The 8,959-nt window shown below is 37.6% G+C and overlaps 1 pseudogene; it reads right to left on the bottom strand.

The window, feature by feature from the left end:
• Positions 1-319: 319 nt before the first annotated feature.
• On the bottom strand, positions 320-5,087 carry LOC109216998 (annotated as a pseudogene).
• Between the last annotated feature and the right edge of the window lie 3,872 nt (positions 5,088-8,959).

Raw genomic sequence — 8,959 nt, 5'->3', positions numbered from 1 at the left:
CAAATGCAGATAAATAACCTGTCAACATTAGAATTGCAGGATGTATGTTACCATTCAAAAAAAAAAAAAAAAAACTTTGAAATTGCAGGATGTAACAGTATTCTTCCCTTCTGATAGGAATCCTATCCTTTCTATGCTGGTTTTGCCAACAGAGAAACAGATAAGATCAGCTACCTCAAGGTTTGAATAACCTAAAGGAAATATCTTCACCGTCAACCCAAAAGGTACGTTGTCAACTGTTACTGTCAACTGCAAAGGAACTTTGCATATAACTTTGTTAAAGAAAGTTTCTGATGATATTTTTATAATCTACAGGGTCAAAATTGCTACATAGATACAAAATCATATACCTCTCTTCATAGTATTGTCGATGGCACATTTCCAGCCATTTCCTCATGTGAGCAGGTTTTATTTATCCTTTTCTTGTACTGGATGAATGATTTTGGCTATTTAGCACGTGATAGAGTAAGCTAGAAGTTTGTGATTTCTTGTGCTTCATTTTTTTCCATTTGCAAAGAGATACAGGCCGAGGGTCTATCGGAAATAGCCTCTCCGCCCTTCCAGGGGCAGGGGTAAGGTTGCGTACATCTTACCCTCCCCAGACCCCACTTGTGGGAAACTACTGGGTTTGTTGTTGTTGTTATTGAAGAGAGATACAGGGTGTAATTAGATTTGTTGAAGTGGAGTATAAGAGTCACTTAAACCATCATGTTCACTTTAACAACTAACCATTTTTGTCTATTTTGTCATCAATGTTTCCTCTATTTAGAGACTTAAACTCCCTCTACATGATACCCAGAACATTGTTACACGAGTGAACAGTTAGCTACTCATAATTAAGAAGCTTTTTTTGGTTATAAAAAATTGCTGGCTTGATGATTAGATCCTTGATTTCATTCATGAAGAAGAGGGAGGAAATTCTATTAATATCAAGGACCCCGTGATCCTGATTCAGTATTAGCATCAAGGTTAGCGTTTTTGGGTAGCAGCCACTTTTTAAGAGTGTCCCCTTCTGCTACACTCTCTACGGGGACAAGGCTGGATAAAATACTGTTTAAATACTTAAACCAATTATAAGTCCAAGATGTATGGAGCCACAGGATATATGATTACTTCTTTATTTCACATGGTACAAATCTTTTGCATGAGAATGAAATGCAATTACATTTATAATAATAATTTCATATTATCTCTATTTAATAACACAAAATATGTTGGGCACTTATTCACAATCGGATGATTTAATTATGCGGATGCTGCTGCAATGGGACTTTGAACCACATGGATTCCGTCACTCCATGTGTACCAACCAAAGGCAAACTCATTTCTCCTTTCAACACTTTGTGCTCTAACTGTTATATTGAAGCTAAGTTTCTCTCCCAACTTGCTGAAGCGTAAAGTTTTCGGAATGATGTCAACAACATATCCAGGAGGTGATCTCATAGCTAAAACGTACGTAGAATTGTCTTTTCCAACATTTGTAACAACTCTTCTGACGGTCCTGGATCCTTTGATGTTAGCTATTGCAAGTGATGGATAGTTAAGGTTACTTGCTTCTGGTACTTCCTCAGGACAATTGAACGAGGAATCTAGGCTTATGTTTTGACTACAAAGATAGAGAAGATAATCCTCATACGTTGCATCATAAATGAGTCCAGGATCTACTGCTCTTGATGGTCGGAAATGGCCTGCTCCGTATTCAAAGGGGTTTGCATCATTACCAGTGGCATTTGTTATTGGTCTACCAACCAAATTATTGATTGTTGCTGCAGTATGAGGAAAACAAATGTCAGAGAGAAATTCTTAGAAAAAAATAACAAGGACAATTCTTTACGAGAAACAGAGTAAAGCATTACATGTTGTCATTAGAGCTGATCTGATTGCAGCACTGCTCCAATCTGGATGAATGGATTTTAAGAGTGCAATTACAGCTGAAACATGTGGGCAAGACATGGATGTCCCAGACTGCATATTATACTTGACAACTCGACGATCCTCTGGCAATTTCAATGGAGAGGATGCTTCACTCCATGCGGCTAGTATGTTTAATCCAGGAGCAGTTATATCCGGCTGCAATCAATGTAAAAGTATTCTTCAGAAAGGGTTTACTTGCCTTCTATGCACTGTCGGTGTAAAAAAGTTTTAGTGGAAATTGTTCCTAAAAAGTAAACTACTAGTAGTCTGGAAAATTAGGCAGGTTGTTTGCTAAAAAACTCATTTTTTAGTGCTGATATATATTACCTTGAGAATGTTAGGATCGACTATATTTTGGTCCTTTGGAAGTGAAAGGAGCCATGACTGGTGCTGGCTTGGTACCAATCAATGTTTGCCCTGGGAGAAGTGTTGCCATTGGATTTTTTTCAGTCTGTATATATGTTCGGATTGTATTTAGGCCATATGAAAAAGCAACTGTTGTGGAATCCAAAAAAGGGGTGACTTGTATCTCATTAAATGGAGTTCCTAAAATAGCTGCGACACCTCCAGCTCTTTTCACCTCCATTGATGCCTGCATACTACTGCGCCTGCAGACGACAAGTTTTCCTCTTACAAGATTTCTTGAAAGTGTACCAGGAAAACATCCTCTGTATATTCCATAAGAGCAGTGACATATTAGTTTCATTATCTACTGATTAAGAAATAAAAGAATTAAAAAGTAGAATGAAAGTTACCCTGTTGTATTGCTTGCCGTAGTTCCTCTAATTTCTACATCTCCTGCATAAACCAAAGGATGCAACCTACTCCTCCTTATTGGAGTTACTGTTTGCCCCTGTAATTTATGAATTAAAAAATCCCAAAAAGTTAATAAACTTATAAAGCCAAAAAAGGAGGCAAACTTACTTGTAAAACTGGATTTAACTACTTAGCTTGATGGTAATCTTGATAAGGGTTAACTTATATACACATCCAATGTAATTAATTTTGCACTATTAGTGTAGTTTCACTTGTCATAGCAAGTTGATTACTGTTTTATTAGGTTACTATTTTATCAGGTTGATTCGTACTCCTTATAAGTGATCTAATCGTGTTAATATTTTCCATATATCGTTAGTGCAAAGAACTTCACAATTGAATCTGAGTCGATCCATACCTCGACGATCATTCCAATTTCCAAGCATAATTGGAGATGAAAAAGCACGATCGATACTACTAGCACCAACTGTGATAATCCATGGAGCTACATTTCCAACAGTAGATGGTGTTGGACCATCATTTCCAGCACTACAGGCTACTACAATATTCCTCTTCAGAGCATGCAAAGATCCAATTGCAATACCATTTTGTGTATAATATGTTGTTCTAGGTTGAGACCCAAGGGAGACACTAAGTACATGAACTCCATCAGCTATAGCATCATCAAAAGCAGCAATAATATCATCTGTAAGGCATGCATTTCCCTCAGCTAAGCTCTGATCTGGAAATGGCCAACATACTTTATAAATGGCAAGACGAACATTTGGGGCACCTCCAGTTACTGTACCTTTTGCAAATCCACCAATTGCTGATGCATGGGCAACTCTTCGACCACCTACTGTTGCTGCTGTGTGAGTACCATGACCATCTACGTCCCTAGGTGCACGAAAGTCCCTCGTCTCGTTAAGAGGACCAAAGTTTGCCTCGTAACTTTTTAAATAATATCGTGCTCCAATTAATTTCCTTTCGATAGAAAAAAAAAAACAGAAATTTACACTGTCAGTGTATATAAGTTAAATTAATGATGTAATATTTTGACTGATTGGGAAGACTAGTCAACCTGTTGCAATGGGAGGAGTTGAAGGCAACACCTTCTTGGCAAATTCCTTTCCATGACTTTGGAACTGGTTCCATTCCTTCATCATTGAAACTTGGAGATTCTGGCCACACCCCTTAATAAAAATGAAGAGTAAACATAAGATAATTTTGAGGTATAACAAGTAGTGGTCAATTTGTTTAGAAACGAAGAGCATTATGTCTAAAAAATGTGTGTGAACCTAATCTTTTGCCATAGGTAACTTAAGGACTTTGCCTTCTGATTCTCAAGAATAAAATTGTTTTTGGAATAAACAACATTTCAAGGTAGATAATGGAGGTTGCCTTGAGGCTTCTTTACGTTTTTGTTAATACTACTAACAAAAGTAAGTTCAACAACCCAACTTAAAAAAGGGCAAGTGCAGGCCTTTGATCTGAAAGTGATACATTAACACACACACACTAGAAGAAGAAGAAAAGTTAAGACGACAGTGATATTCTTGACCCAATCTTCCTACCATATATACGTACTAAGTAAAAATAAGAGTACAATAATATTCAAATTAGAAAAAAAAAAAATTAAAAAAATAGAGAAAATCTCTTACCACTGTCCATAACCCCAACAATGATATCCTTCCCATAACTAGCATTTTGCAACAAATCTTGTCCAGAATTTATGAGTGAAGTTCCTTCCAACAAACTCACAAAGTCCCAAGATCTTGTGGTATGAGGCTTTATTTCACGAGGATCACTGTGAAATACTGATATTACCCCTTCCATCCCTGTAAAAAAAGTCAACTTATACTAATCAAAACAACGAGAGTAGCCTACACGAAGACAATTTGGGAGTAGTAGTATACTCAGCTCATTCTAACAGCTTAAACTTTTGGGCGAGGTGGTTATATAATTTATAATGGTATCATAGCCGTCAAGAGGTCCTGAGTTGAACTCTCATAAAGACAAAAAAATAGTACTGTCATGTCTTGGACTCATGAAAACGAACCAGGCCCTCACGATAAGTTCATGTATGCGTTTATTTACGAACCTGATATCGTATCGGCTTCTTGTGGCGTTAACAAAGCAGAGAAGCCATTGATGACGTTCTTGTAGCTGTGAACTAGCGATGCTTTAGCATCTTCTTTGGAAGTAGCCTTGACAGAATGAAGAAATGAGTAATGGTGATCTTCTATTTCTTTCGAAGTCTTCTCTCCACTGTGCTCTCCAAGGTACACTACATAAACCTTTGTTTCTATAGTAGATAAAACAAAACCATTAAGGAATATCATGAGGAAGAGCAAAAAGAAAACTACAAACTTATGATTCTTCATTTTGGATATGGCTTTGTTTGGATTTGCTTTGTCGGGTTACTTAATGGTTTTTATGAGTAGTAACATGCGATTAGTAAATTATTGTTGATCTTACAAGTCAGTATCTATACGTCTAGATAAGAAAGAGTCTATGGCCAAATATTATGACCATTTCCCGTCAAAGCTAGCTTTAAATTAATTAAGAATCTCATACGCGTCTAGTAACCTTAGATATGAAATAGTAATACTCCGTCCGTTTTAATTTAGATGATACTTTCTTTATTACTCCTTTCCAAAAAGAATAACACATTTCTATATTTAGAAACAATTTAACTTTAAACTTTTCATTTTACCAACTTTACTAGAAACTTTTATAGTCACACAAATATTATGACCCCACTAAGCTTATGTCCCTTAGTCTTTTAGTACCACATGTTTCAAAAGTTTTTCTACTTGTTTCTTAAACTTGTACCAATCAAACTATATCATCTAAATTGAAACGGATTGAGTAATTTATTGGTCGAATTTTAGTATGTGGGGGCAAATAATGTCAAAGTAGGAAACGAGGAAAAGCTAAGTCAACTTTTTGTTTCGTCTTGTTCATTCTTAAGAGAAAACTTCCAATTAAAAATTGTTAGTCAATTTAGTTTTATGTTTTCTACGATTGTTGGTCAATTCATAACAAGGTAAACATATAAATTCACATAAAAAGTAATTTTTTCTATTATTAAAATAAATAGTAGGTGATAGAGTTTCCTCTTTAAAAATGTTTTTTCCCCTGCATACTAGACATGAGATCTAGACATTTAAGGCTTATTATGAATCTTTTTTGGAATTATTCAAAAGTATTTTATCAAGAATTTAGTAACTAAACAATATATAACGAAGTGTTTAATTTCTACCAGTATGCTCCGATGGCTTAACGCTAATTTTATGGTTATAATCACGTTCAGAAATTTACTCCCAAGGAACAACAACAATAACAATCCAGTGAAATCCCACAAGTGGGTCTGGGAGGGCAGTGTGTACGCAGACCTTATCCCTACTGCAAAGGAGTAAAGAGGTTATTTCCGATAGACCCTCGGCACAAGAAGATGGAACGAGACTATGCAGCAGTAACAACAAAAGAAACTAGAAAAGATAACACCAGTAACACAATAATAAAGAAATAGAAAGGAAAGCTATAACATTAAGCAGTAACGATGGCAAAGTACTACTGACACAATGGAGTAATATGCAAGAGCCACTAATATCCTAAGACAAATCACTACCAGACCAGCTTCCTACAACCCTAATGAAGTACTAAAGACACAACTGGAGCCACTAGCAGCGTAAAACACAATATTATCAGACTAGCCTCCTATCTCCTAACCTACAATCCTAATGCTCGACCTCCACAACTTCCTATCAAGGGCCATGTCCTCGGAAATCTGCAGCCGCCCTATGTCCTGCCTGATAACCTCTCCCAAATACTTCTGAGGCCCTCCTCTACCTTTTCTCATACCCGTCAAGGCCAGCCGTTCACACCTCTTTACTGGGGCACCGATGCTTCTCTTCCACACGTGCCCGAACCATCTAAGCCTAAATTCTCGCATTTTGACTTCCATATGAGCCACACCCACCTTCACTCGGATATCTTCATTCCTAATCTTATCCAGCCTAGTGTGTCCGCACATCCATCTCAACATCCTCATTTCTGCAACTTTCATCTTCTGCATATGAAAATTCTTGACTGGCCAACACTCTGCACCATACAACATGGCTGGTCTAACCACCGCTCTACATAACTTGCCTTCAAGTTCCGGAGGCACTTTCTTGTTACACAAGACGCCAGACGCTAATCTCTATTTCATCCACCCCACCCCTATACGTCGCGTGCATGCTCGTCAATCTCCCCATCCTCCTGGATAACCGACCCCAGGTACTTGAAGCTCCCTTTCTTGGGGATGACTTGAGAGGCAAGCCTCACGTCCATTTCCGCTCCCGACCCGCCGCGAAACTTGCATTCCACGTATTCTGTTGCTCAACTTGAAACGTTTAGACTCAAGGGTCCGTCTCCAAACCTCCAATCAAAACTATATCATCAGCGAATAACATAAATTATGGCACCTCCCCTTGAATATGGTGAATCAGTGTGTCCATTGCAAGAGCAAATAAGAACGGGATAAGCGCAGATCCTTGGTTTAACCCTAAAACAACCGAAAAATACTCTGAATCGCTCCCCGTAGTCCTAACCCGAGTCTTAGCTCCCTCATACATGTCCTTAATCACTCTAATATACGCTACCGAAACACCTTTCACCTCTGGGCATCTCCAAGGACCTCCCTAGGGACCTTGTCATATGTTTTTTCTAAGTCAATAAACACCATGTGCAAATCCTTCTTCCTATCCCTCTACAGTTCGACCAACCTCCTAATAAGATGGATAGCTTCCATGGTAGAATGACCAGGCATGAATCCAAGTTGGTTATCGGATATCGACACCAGCCTCATCATCTTCACTTCCATTACCCTCTCCCCGAATTTTCATGATATGACCTAGTAACTGATGCCCCTATAGTTGTTAAAATTGTGAATATCGCCTTAATTTGTTCTTGTACTTAAGGAACATTGTTTAACCAAAAAACTGAATATTTGGTTAAAGCTAGAAATTAAGAGAGAAATCGGGTTACTGATAATCAAGAAATGAGAGACTTTGAGAACAACAATAAAGCAATGAATAAGTATATATTTCAGTATAATCTCAATGATATTTCGTGTCCTACAGATATTGAGACCTTCCCCTTTTATAGTTAATTCTAGGAGAAAGTGTAATGCATTTGTCTTAATGAGGCAATTATGAGCAATAAATGACATTAAAAGAAACGTTACTCAATCATTCCTATTAAATACAAATTCTCTCAACGTATTTGGCATTTAATGCTGAATTTGGACTCCTTTACGCTATCAGATTCATTTCTTCAATTCCTTCCGATCTTCGAGCTTTAAATGACTCGAACAGGTACGAGTCTCATTTCATTTGAATAATAGCTCATGCCTTTAAGTAGCTTCTCTCCCGCATCTGTTGTTGCTCGTGCCTTCTAACTGATTACCACGCTTTGACTATTTGACCGGTCCACGTGTCATGACAAGTCATCTTATATAAATTCGGTTTTTCCCAATACAGATAGTCTCCCCACTTTCCAGTTATTTATCAATTAAATATTTGGAAAGTGGATCTTCATTAAAAAGGGAATTTTTGCCATAATCCATGCTATGATAGTACTGACGCTTCAGTTGTCTTTTCTATTTAATGCACTGCATACGTGTCACCTTCTTATTAGCTCTGCAATTCTGCAGCTTCTCTTTTTTCAAGGCTTCTTCAACTGCACTATTCACGAAGTGATAGTTATCTTTATTATAGGCTTTCCATCATTACACTCCTTAATCTTTGACGGTTGCTTTTATATATAAACTTAACCCTTTTTCCCTTGTCTTCTTCTCCACAAACTTTTACCAAGTATTTCACTATTTACTCCTATTCACTTCTTCCTCAGTTCACATCTTTTTACCATGTCATCTTCGAATCCTAACCCTAGGAGAGTCCCAATTCTTGACAGTTTCCCCAATGCCCCTGAAAGACACAGAAGAGGTAGAGGAGGTAGGCTTCGTGGCCTAGGGTCCATTCGTGGTGGTACCTCTGATTCCATCACTCCTTCTTCTGGCACTATTTCTAGAGGTTCTTTCACTAAGAGATCCTCTTCTAAAGGTAAAGAATCTTCTGAGCCTATTCAAGAACCTTTGATTGAAGAAATAGTGCCACCCGACTTATCTTTCGAGCATGATAAAGAATCCCTTCGTGACCATGTAATTGATGCTGACACTGTTTAACCAAAAAACTGAATATTTGGTTAAAGCTAGAAATTAAGAGAGAAATCGGGTTACTGA

Source organism: Nicotiana attenuata, unplaced genomic scaffold (assembly GCF_001879085.1).
Source record: "Nicotiana attenuata strain UT unplaced genomic scaffold, NIATTr2, whole genome shotgun sequence".
NCBI lineage: Eukaryota > Viridiplantae > Streptophyta > Magnoliopsida > Solanales > Solanaceae > Nicotiana > Nicotiana attenuata.
The sequence above is the reverse complement of the archived record's forward strand: the minus strand, read 5'-3'. Positions and strand labels throughout refer to the sequence as shown.